The sequence below is a fragment of the Hemiscyllium ocellatum genome, chromosome 33 (assembly GCF_020745735.1).
Source record: "Hemiscyllium ocellatum isolate sHemOce1 chromosome 33, sHemOce1.pat.X.cur, whole genome shotgun sequence".
In the NCBI taxonomy this organism is placed as follows: domain Eukaryota; kingdom Metazoa; phylum Chordata; class Chondrichthyes; order Orectolobiformes; family Hemiscylliidae; genus Hemiscyllium; species Hemiscyllium ocellatum.
This window is the reverse complement of record NC_083433.1, coordinates 373,665-385,803: the sequence shown is the minus strand read 5'-3', so window position 1 is coordinate 385,803 and position 12,139 is coordinate 373,665. Positions and strand designations below refer to the sequence as shown.

At 45.5% G+C, this 12,139-nt stretch overlaps 1 protein-coding gene across 1 annotated transcript in view; it reads right to left on the bottom strand.

The window, feature by feature from the left end:
• The window catches only part of LOC132831454 (GTPase HRas-like), a 43,690-nt gene extending 32,786 nt beyond the window's left edge, over positions 1-10,904 (bottom strand). The window contains exon 1 of the mRNA XM_060849611.1: positions 10,724-10,904. The gene's annotated coding sequence lies outside the window, so the exon portion shown is untranslated. The remainder of the gene's footprint in view (positions 1-10,723) is intronic.
• Between the last annotated feature and the right edge of the window lie 1,235 nt (positions 10,905-12,139).

Genomic DNA, 12,139 nt, shown 5'->3' with positions numbered 1-12,139 from the left:
TTCTCAAAAAGGGATTAAGGCCCTTACAACAAAATGGTTGAATTTCTTAACTAGTTTCTCTGTTCTCTGTCACCATGCAAAAAAACTTTTGACCATTATGGCAGTCTCATGTCATTTTTAACTGGTGACTAAAAAGCAGCCAAAGTGAAACACTTGCTGAAATCTCCCTTCCTGGGTCAGTTAGGTACTTGGGATAGAAACCCAACTCTGGAATCTTCTCTATCCCAAGGCAAAAGCTGTTTTGAAAAGAAAACAAATATGTGACAAGTTAGGCTTCACATAGCCAATCTGTTGTACAAATGAAAGCCTGTTCCCTGTCCACCTGAACCAATGTTGGCCAACATACAAATTCGGAGAAGGATCATGCTGTTGTACCCTTGAATTCTACTCTGCTATTTGATAGATCAGCCATGATCCTGATTGTGGTCTCAATTCTACATTTCTATCTATCCCAGATAACCATTACCAAGGGACTCAATCATTAATCGAGCCAACTTGCCTTAAAAATATTCAATGACCCAGCCTTCACTGCTCTCTGGAGAAGAGATTCCCAAGATTAGTGATCCTGGGGGAAACATTTCTCATTACCATTTTAAAATCAAGACCTCTTTATTTTAAACTATGTTGCCTGGTTCTAGTCTCAGAAGAAGAAACATTCCCCACCCCCTCTCCACCACAGTATCTACCCTATCAAGCCTCCTCAGGATCATGACTCAATGAGATCACTTCTCATTCTTCTCAGGCCCAACTTAACCCTCAGACACCACCCCCATCACATCCCACAACCCCCCCCATCACACCCCACACCCCACCCCCCCATCACACCCCACACCCCACACCCCCATCACACCCCACACCCCCATCACACCCCACACCCCACCCCCCATCACACGCAACTCCCACACACCACCCGCACCCCCCACGCATCACACGCTCCCCCCACGCATCAGCCACGCATAACACGCACCAGCCACGCACCCATTACACGCCCCACCCACCCATCACACACACCACCCACGCCCCACCCACCCACCCATCACACACCCCACCCTTTACATCACACGCACCACCCACCCACACATCACACGGACCCCCCACACGCACCATTCACATCACACGCACCACCCACACATCACACGCCCCACCCACACCTCACACGCCCCACCCACACCTCACCCGCACATCACACGCCCCACCCACACCTCACCCGCACATCACACGCCCCACCCACACCTCACCCGCACATCACACGCCCCACCCACACCTCACCCGCACATCACACGCACCACCCACACATCACACGCCCCACCCACACATCACACGCCCCACCCACGCACCACCCGCACCTCACACGCACCACCCGCACCTCACACGCACCACCCGCACCTCACACGCACCACCCGCACCCACACCCCACCCACACATCACACGCACCACCCACACATCACACGCACCCACACCCCACCCACACATCACACGCCCCACCCACACATCACACGCTCCACCCACGCCCCACCCACACGCTCCACCCACACATCACACGCTCCACCCACGCCCCACCCACACATCACACGCCCCACCCACACATCACACGCCCCACCCACACATCACACGCCCCACCCACGCCCCACCCACACGCTCCACCCACGCCCCACCCACACGCTCCACCCACGCCCCACCCACACGCTCCACCCACGCCCCACCCACACATCACACGCCCCACCCACGCCCCACCCACACATCACACGCACCACCCACACATCACACGCACCACCCACACATCACACGCACCACCCACACATCACACGCACCCATCACACCCACACATCACACGCACCACCCACACCCCACCCACACATCACACGCATCACCCGCACCTCACCCACACATCACACGCACCACCCACACCCCACCCACACATCACACGCACCTCACACGCACCACCCACGCGCACCACCCGCACTACCCACACATCATACGCACCACCCAAACATCACACGCACATCACACATCCCACCCGCACCTCACCCGCACCACCCAAACATCTCACACGCACCACCCACACATCACACGCACCACCCACACATCACACGCACATCACACGCACCTCACACGCACCACCCGCACCCCACCCACACACCACCTACCCACCACACACACACCACCAACACATCCCACGCAACACCCACCCCCCACCCACGCATCACAAGCACCACCTACCCACCCATCACACGCACCACCCACCCCCCACCCACCCATCACACGCACCACCCACCCATCACACGCACCACCCACCCATCACACACACATCACACGCACCACCCACACATCACACGCACCACCCACACATCACACGCACCACCCACACATCACACGCACCATCCACGCACCACCCACGCATCCCACGCACCACCCACGCAGCACCCACACACCACACGCACCACCCTCACATCACACGCACCACCCACGTACCACCCACACATCACACGCAGCACCCACACCCCACCCACACATCACACGCACCACCCACACCTCACACGCACCACCTACCCACCCATCACACGCACCACCCACACACCACCAACACATCCCACGCACCACCCACCCATCACACGCACCACCCACACCCCACCCACCCATCACACGCACCACCCACCCATCACACGCACCACCCACCCATCACACGCACCACCCACACGCACCACCCACACCCCCCACCCACACCCCACCCACGCACAACCCACCCATCACACGCACCACCCACACGCACCACCCACACCCCCCACCCACACCCAACCCACCCAAATCACACGCAGCACCCCCACACACCCTTCACACGCACCTCCCACCCTTCACACGCCCCACCCATCCCACCAACCCACCCACGCATCACACGCACCACCCACCCACATCACACACACCAGCCATGCCCCACCCACACCACTCACGCACCACCCACCCATCCCACCGACCCACCCACATCACACCGACCCACCCACATCACACCACCACCCACCCACCACACGCTCCATCCATGCACACACGTGCACCACCCACCCATCCCACACACCACCCACCCACACGCACCACCTCCACCCACGCACCACCTCCACCCACGCACCACACGCACCAAACATATTTCTCACACACATCACATGCACCACCCACGCATCACACGCACACCAACCACCCACACAGCACACACACCACCCACATCACAAACACACCAAACATACATCACACCTACCACCCACGCATCACACACACACCCCACCTACACATCACCCACACAGCACACACCACCCACGCATCACCAAAAAACCACCCACACACCAAAAAACACCACCCACACATCACACGCACCACACACACACACTACACAGCGCACACCACCCACACATCACACACCCCACCCACACCTCCCACGCACCACCCACACACTACACCACCCACCACACCCCCCACACACACACCACCTGCATCACACACAGGAATTAGTCAAATTAACTTTCTCAGAATTGCTTTTGAACTAATGATATTTTTTAAAGAAAGTAAGGAGACCAAACTGTACAGGTGTGAGCTCATCAACACTCTTACACCTGCAGAAAACCACTCCTAACGTTATATTCCATTTCTCTTTCAAATGAAAGACATCATTCCAATCACCATACAGTAGTGACATATTAACTTTGGTGATTCGTGTAACAGGACACCGAGAGCCATCCGTATGACAGTGCTCTGCAACCTTTCCATTTAAATAATACAACATTTTTTATCCTACCTGCCAAAGGTCATATTTTCCTGCTGCGTCTAACCTTTAGTCTCCCTCTTAACATATTCATATTTCTTTACAGTGTCCTTACATCCTCTTCATAAATTTACTTTCCTATATTTTTCTTATCAGCAAATTTACCTACAATACCTTCAGTTCCCATATCCAAGTCACTCATAAAAGTAGTGGGACCCCTGTCCCAAAACCATCCATTGATACCACTGTCTGCTGCCTGTTAACTAACCAATCCCCTACCCATTCTGATTACTCCCAACAACATCTGATTTTCTATAACTTTTTATATGGCACCTTATTTCACTTTTCCTCAAAGCAAAGCCCAACAAATTAGTTTAATAGGATTTCCCCTTCACTAAAACAGATCGATTCTGAAAATCTTAATGCAGAATGAAAAAGCAGTCTGGCGTAATCCCTTAATAAATTGATTCCAGCATTTTTCCTGGGACACATGCTTGGCTCACTGGTCGGTAGTCTCCCAGTTTTCTTGTCTACAGGAGTCACAGTCAATATTTTCCAATCTGACAGGACTTTTTAGAATCTAGAATTAATAACTTATGATGAGTCTTCATCAGCATAGAATCAGAGCTTTTTCATTCAGTCTCATTGTGCCATCTCCAAACCCAAGACTCTTTATTTCATGGTACTGAAATACATTCTCTATGGATGAGGACTAAACATGCACAATGCAAATCCCCAAGATAAGTTACCAGGAATAAAAAAATTCAAGCATAACAAAAAGTTGGAAGTGTGCAGAAGCTTGTAACTCAATCTTAAAATTTATAAAGAATGCAAACTGTTCAAATTTCACTTTCACAGTCTATAATGAGATGCTCATTGTGAATTAGACCTTTGTAGCATCTCATGTGCATTTTATATTCTAAACAAAAATTAGTGCCCAGGTTGGACTGTGCAACTTGAAATGAGCTCCATCAGGAATTACTGTCTATTTCTCAAGCAACATCCAACTTACTGCAAACATGAAATGGGAGTGTTTTCCTCCATTCACATGCATTGGGGAATCAAAGAGCAGATTCTAAATTAATTAAGATGGTTCCAGAGACACCTGCTTGATAACTGAGAAATCCCAGCAGGAACAGCTTTCATTGTCATTCCTCAAAAAAAAGAAATTCTTTGCAACTGTTCTTGTATCTAACCACATAATTTCAGGCTATAACCTCAGGTGTCTGCTAATTATATTGTCCTAATACACTGGCCAGCAGCAATTAATCAATCCTTCACTTCCCAGATTTTCTTTCCACTGTTCTCCAGCCAGTTTCTTTTGTTAGTACAAACCCTCATGAGGTATCTCAAGTGTCTCTTCTCCAGATGCTGAAGCTTATATGTTCTGATGAGTCCCAACGGGACACAGTTAAGTTTGATGGTATCTTCATTTAGCAGGAATAAAGAATTTACAAATTTGGCAAGGAGTGAAATCTTATCTGATTCTTTCCTCCTCCTCCTCCTCTTCCCCCTTCAATCTGAAACCAAGATCCCCACATTTCTCATTTTAAATAATACTTCTTCTTCATGTTAAAGACAGCACTTGATAAAAGAAAATGGCTTATTGATTTAAATGAGTTAAAGTCAGAGATTTTAGTTCAGTAGATTTTTCATACATCATGCCACCTTGGGCCAGGAGGCCTGGGTTCAAGTTCCACTTGTTCCAGAGAGGTGTCCTAACACATCTAAACAATTAATAAAAGCTAATTATTTTTACATGATACCGTCTCCCGTGACCCAAGGAGAACCATCATGATTCTGTTGCTAAAACAGCTTCTAAGAAACTTGGTTCCTCTTTCATGTGAATTACATTTCTTCCACAACAACTCAATCTTTAAGAGATTAAATCCACCGAATCTGCTTCCATGGTGGGAGTACTGCTCACATACTCTCAGACAGTGTCTCAGATCAGAGAAATGCTCACATCTACTCTCTCAATACTTCCTGCTAGTCCTTCATTCTGTCAATATTACCTCTGCTATTAACCCAAAATGCAGTAGCGTTGAAGAGATGATGATTATATCCACATTTTTATTGAGCTTGAAGCTCTTGCCGCTGTTTCCTAACCTGCCTCCCTGTATTGAAATAAAATTTCATTGTTCTCCCTCCTACTTTTATCCACTCTCCCAGCATTGCAGCACTCATTTCCTGGTCTTACCCTCCAGTTACTGAGCTTTGAACACCTTACGTGACTTTATGATTTAAAATCAGTTTCTTCTTTTACTCTTGTTTTGCATAAAGGGCCCTAAGTCAACAGCAAGTTTTTCAAATATTTCACAAAGCATTGCAGTACTCCAGACAATCCAAGATATAGCAGAAAGCAATCCTGCAGCAGCCACATTCTGTGCTGCTACTACTGTTAATACTCAGTGTTGACAAGAATGGCAAAACAAAAAACTTTTCATAAACCATATTTTACCCAAATGCAAACTTGACCATTCTATCTGGTAAATCATTTTAAAATGCAGTCTTAATCTTATTAAAAAGAGCTTAAATTAGAAGTATTACCAGGAGTGCCAGATGGCCCCAGCAGAATTGGTACTGTGCAGTAGAGATTCCGATCTGGCTGCCTAATACTCATTCATTTGTGTATGAGCTGAAGAGAAGTAGCCTGCACAAGAAGCCAGAGATACTAACAAAAGAGACACTGGGAGAAGTCAACCTGAAACGTTTATTCTGTTTGTTGTCGTTTCACAGATAACATCCAATTTGCTGATTATTTCAGATGGCCACCATCTGCAATACTGACTTGTGTAACAGTTAACAATCAAGCAGCACATTTCACATAAATCAAATGGAAATCTCAAACTAGTGTCCCCTGTGAGGTGCTGTTCAGGCAAGAGTGACTCTTCTTGATACGAAGGCTGCACTTGACTACGTATGGCATTAAGGAACCCAAAAGAAACTGGGTTCAATGGGAATCAGAGAGAAACCTCTCCAATGGTTGGAATCATACCTGGCACATACAGAAAGATGGTTGTGGTTGTTGAAGGTCAGTCATCTCAGCTCCAGGGTGTCTCTACAGGAGTTTCTAAGGGTAGTGTCCTTAGCCCAACCATCTTCAGTTGCTTCAGTGACCTTTCCTCCATTATAAGGGCTGAGGTCGGGATGTTCAACCATGACTACACAACGTTCAGCACCATTTGCAAATCCTCAGATACTGAAGTAGCACATGACCAAATGCAGCGAGACTTGGACAATATTGAGGCTTGGGCTAACAAATGATTAGTTAAATTCAGGCCACACAATTGCAAAGCTATTTCCAACAAGTCAGAATCTAACCGTTGCCTTTCAAGTTTAAAGGTATTACCATTTCTAAATGTATCAATTATGTTGATAATGAGGCATGGGTTATCAATGACCAAAGATTAAACCAGACTAACCATATAAATACAGTAGCAACAATAGCAGTTGCTTCAATAACACACAAGAAGCTTGACAGCATCCAGGACAAAGCAGCCCACTTGATTGGCACCACATCCACAAACATTCACTCCCTCCACCACTGATACTCAGCAGCTGCAGTTTATAACATTAACAAGATGCACTGGAGGAATTGACCAAGGCTTCTTAAACAGTATGCTCCAAACCACAACCACCATCACCTAGAAGGACAAGAGCAGCAGACAAATGAGAACACCATCACCTGCAAGCTTCCTCCCAAGCTGTTCACTATCTCAATTTTAAAATATATTGCCGTTCCTTCAATGTCACTGGGTCAAAAACCTTGAACTCCCTCCTTAACCGTATCTACAGGACATGGACTGAAGCAGTTAGAGACTCAGAGTCAATTGGCGTGAAAACAGACCCGTTAGTCCATGCTGACCTTAATCCCAAACTTAATGAATCCCACTTACCTGTGCTTGGCCCATATCCCTCCAAACATTTCCCATTCATGTACTTATCTAAATGTCATTTAAAAGTTGTAACTGTATTCACACTCACCACTTCTTCTGGAATTTCGTTCCACACACACACACACACACACACACACACACACACACAAACCATCCAGTGAAAGTATTGCCCCTCGTGTCTTTTATTAAAAATTTCTCTCCTTTCACTATAAAAATATGCCGAGGTCTTTAAGTCCCCCAGCCTAGGGAAAAAAAACACCTATAATTCATCTTAACAATACCCCCTCATGATTTTATAAACCTCTATAAAGGTCACCTCTCAATCTGCTATGTTCCAGTGAAAACAGTCCCACCCTATCCAGCCTCTCCTTATAACTCAAACCCTCCATGTCCAGCAACATCCTGGTAAATCTTTTCTGAACTCTATCCATCTCAATAATATCATTCCTATAACAGGGAGACCAGAACTAGACACAGTTTTGTAGAAGAGGCCTCACTAATGTCCTGTACAACCCAACTTCTAACTTCTATACTCAAAGATCTCAGCAATGAAGGCAAATGTGCTAAACACCTTCCTAACCACAATATAAACTTCAAAAGAATTATGTATTTGAACTCTTCACGAAGGAGATTACCACCACATTCTCAAGGAGCAGCTAGGGATAGGCCCAGCCAACAATGCTAATAGGCCACACAAAATGAATAAGATTAAATATAAACAAAAATTGCAGAGCTTTGAGATTCAGAGGGACCTGGGGTGTCCACATCTATGAATTGTAAAAGGTTAGAATACAGGTACAGCAAGTATTTGGGAAAGCTATAAGAAAGGTATCATTTGTCATTAATGGTATCATTTTGCCTGCAAAAAAGACCCTAAACTTCCAGCTGCCTGCCACTTCAACACCCCACCCTGTTCCCTGGCCAACCTCACTGTCTCAGACTTGCTGTAGTGCTCCAGAGAAGCTCAGTACACACTGGAAGAACAGCACCTCACCATCCACTTGGGGACCCTGCAGCCTTCAGGACTCAATGTCAAATTCAATAACTTGAGGAGTTGAGCTCTCCCATGTCCCTACTGCAACACATCAGGCCTTGTTATCACTTAGTTTGCTATTACACGCAACCCATTGCTAGCCATTAACAGTCCGCAGTGACAGCTATTCATCCACTCCTTTGTTTGTCTCGCTGTTCTTGGTCTTTGGGCTCCATCTTCACCTATCGTTTACTTCGTAACTCCACCCTATCTTCTGCATATAAACCAACAATTTTCCTAGCCACCATCAATTATGAGGAAGGGTCACTTGACCTGAAACATTAACTCCGATTTCTCTCCACAGATGATGCCAGACCTGCTGAGCTTTTCCAGCAATTTTGGTTTTTATTTTTAAACTAGAGGTCACTATTAAAACAAATTTATTTCCCCCCGACAGGTTCATTCACATGAATGTTTGTAATTCTCTTCCTGAAAAAAAATGGTGTAAACAGAGTCCTTGAATATGCTTAAACCCAGAGGTAGATATGTTCTTAAGTGAAGGGGTGAATGGTTACCAGGGTAAGCAGAAATGTGAGGATTTAAGGTTTCAATCAGATCAGCCATGATCTTGTTAAATGCTGAAGTAGGCTCGAGGGGCTGAATGGCCTGCTTTTAATTTCTGTTTGAATAATTAGCTGAGTACAAGACAGTTGTAAGCTTGTATCACTAAATCTACATATTTCACAACCAGCAAACCACAAAATAAATTACAAAATCTTTCCAGTCATTCTGGGTTCTGAATACAACAAACTTTAGAAATTCTGACATCTCACCTCTAAGTGCATTACTTAGGTGTCAGGGTATCAGCCAGTGTACTGTAAATTTAATAAATTATTCAGATCAAGTTAATATTTCCAGTCAATGTACCCATTGTGTAAGTTCACAGCCAAGCCTTACTGTGATAAACGTCATGCAGCGAAGACTGCACACAACAAATAATGCATCTTTGTCAATGACCTTTCATTAGAACTGGGAGCTGAATTCAGTGTCTTTAGCCAGTACACAGAGGAGGTTAACGCAGAGAACTAAAAGGATAAGGGCAGTGATGGGGTGAAAGGCCAGGCTTATGAAATGATGAAAGGAATAATGTCTGGAAGGTAACAGGTTCTCATGAGGGTCATCACTGATTTAAACTTCAGTAACGTTGCCTGACTCTCCCCAAGAGGTTCTCAGGCAGGCTTCTACACTCTGCCACAACACTCTGTGGTGAGTCTCACTAACTCTGAACCAGGAGGTTCACGTTGAAATTCCACTGTTCCAGAGATGCACAGTAACATCTCTGAACAGGTTGATTAGAAAATATCTGGACTAATCCCCAGCAATTTTCCACCATCCATAAACCAGAAATTACCCAAAATGCTCCCACATCCTTTTATCAAATTCCATCTGCTTCTATCATTCGCCCATTATCCCTGTCTTCACTATTAATTTAAAAATTCAGATTTGGAACTATCGTTTCTGTTTTCAAATTGTCTTTATCCCAGCAGTATCCTCCAGTCCTATGCCAACTCCTCTATATCTTGCCACTAATAAACCCAGCTTTTAATGGTTCCCTAGCCTTCAACTGTTTAGGTTCAATCAGTACGTCCACACCTCTACACTCCTTTAAAGAGCTCTCTTACATGAAGATGTAAATTATCAGTCTCATTTTATGCTTCAGTATCAAATTCCTTGTTCACCTGAAGCACATTGGTACATTTCATAACATTTTTTTCAGCAATCACACAATCTCCCAGTGTAGAAGCTACACCCTGAACAGCAAATGCAGCATGTTACTTATAAATAAGTCACTACAAACTGAAAAAGTTATTTGAATTTACAATCCTTGGAGGCTGGTTAAACTGAGACAAAGGTACAACAAAGTGGTTCTCTTTCCCTTGCTGTAAATGACAGACAATAACACACCTCCACTTACTGGATCCTCCCAATTGAAGATACTTAACGGAGACAAACGGACGATAAAGACAAACCGAAAACCTGAAATAGAGAAATTGTAGCAAGAACTTAAATGGTCCCCGGGGTCAGGGTGTATGGAACACTCACCATAGAAATAGCAGGAGGAAAAAGTCCTCGTCCCTTTTCCTACTTCTCAATCGCAAAGAGTTTTTTTTAAATTTAAGAAACTTTAAGGAACTGGATTATTTTGGGAGCAGACTGATCCAGGTTTGTCTGGAAGCGGAAGGGCCCAAGTTACTTTGTTGTCAATGTCAGCCCCAGCCACAATGTAACAATTTCCAGCGGAAATCCCGGCCGAATATTGATAGACACTTCAACAGATCAATAGAGACACAAAGGTCTACAATATGGACCAATCATTTTACACAGGGGGTGGGCCCTGGCAGGGACCGACTCAAAGATCGTCTTCAGGAAATGCCTGAGAATATTCCACAAAGATGGGTGTGCGGACATACCTCATGGACCTCTCCTTGATTCACTTAATTTAACTGTAACCAAATACAATCATGGTGCTACTTGACAAGATAACCAGAAGCTCAGGCAGATCCACACGAAAAAGCTGACAAGATATCCCAATTTCTCTGTTTGAGTTTAAATCCAACAATATGGAAATTAAAATAACGAAAGAATTGGAAAAACGAGCATTTTTTTTGTAAAATTCCACTGAGTTTGCTGATCTTGAAGTGGGAAATTTGGCCAACTTGGGTTAAATGTGACTTCAGATCCACACCAATACGGCTCCCCTCCAAGCTGCAACAGAGATGAAAAGGAACCGGCTGTATCTTCTCAGTGCAACTGGATACAGGTCATCGGCCTCAAATAACAACTTCAACAACAAACCCATTTTTCTGCAGTCAAAAATGATGAATGCGCAAATGAAATCCATGGTCCTTGGGAAGTAGGTACCACTCTCAAAGTGTGGTGGCTGTGGCGAGGCAGCGATGATTGATGTGGTTTTATTATTTTGAATGTTCCTTTCAGAGATCAACATGCAAATAAGATTCTGTCAGTCATCATTTTATCTGTTTACTTTATGTTAGTCACCAATTGTCTTTCCAAATTTCTGATTATCAGACAGATAATATTGAAGGCCATATTCAGTCAGTATGACCATAAGACATAGGAGTGGAAGTAAGGCCATTTGGCCCATCGAGTCCACTCCGCCATTCAATCATGGCTGATGGGGATTTCAACGCCACTTACCCACATTCTCCCCGTAGCCCTTAATTCCTCGTGACAACAAGAATCTATCAATCTCGGCCTTGAAGACATTCTGCGTCCCGGCCTCCACTGCACTCCACGGCAATGAATTCCACAGGCCCACTACTCTCTGGTTGAAGAAATGTCTCTCCATTTCTGTTCTGAATTTACCCCTTTTAATTTTAAGGCTGTGTCCACGGGTCCTAGTCTCCTCGCCTAATGGAAACAATTTCCTAGCGTCCACCCTTTCCAAGCCACGTATTATCTTGTACGTCTCTATTAAGTCTCCCCTTAATCTTCTAA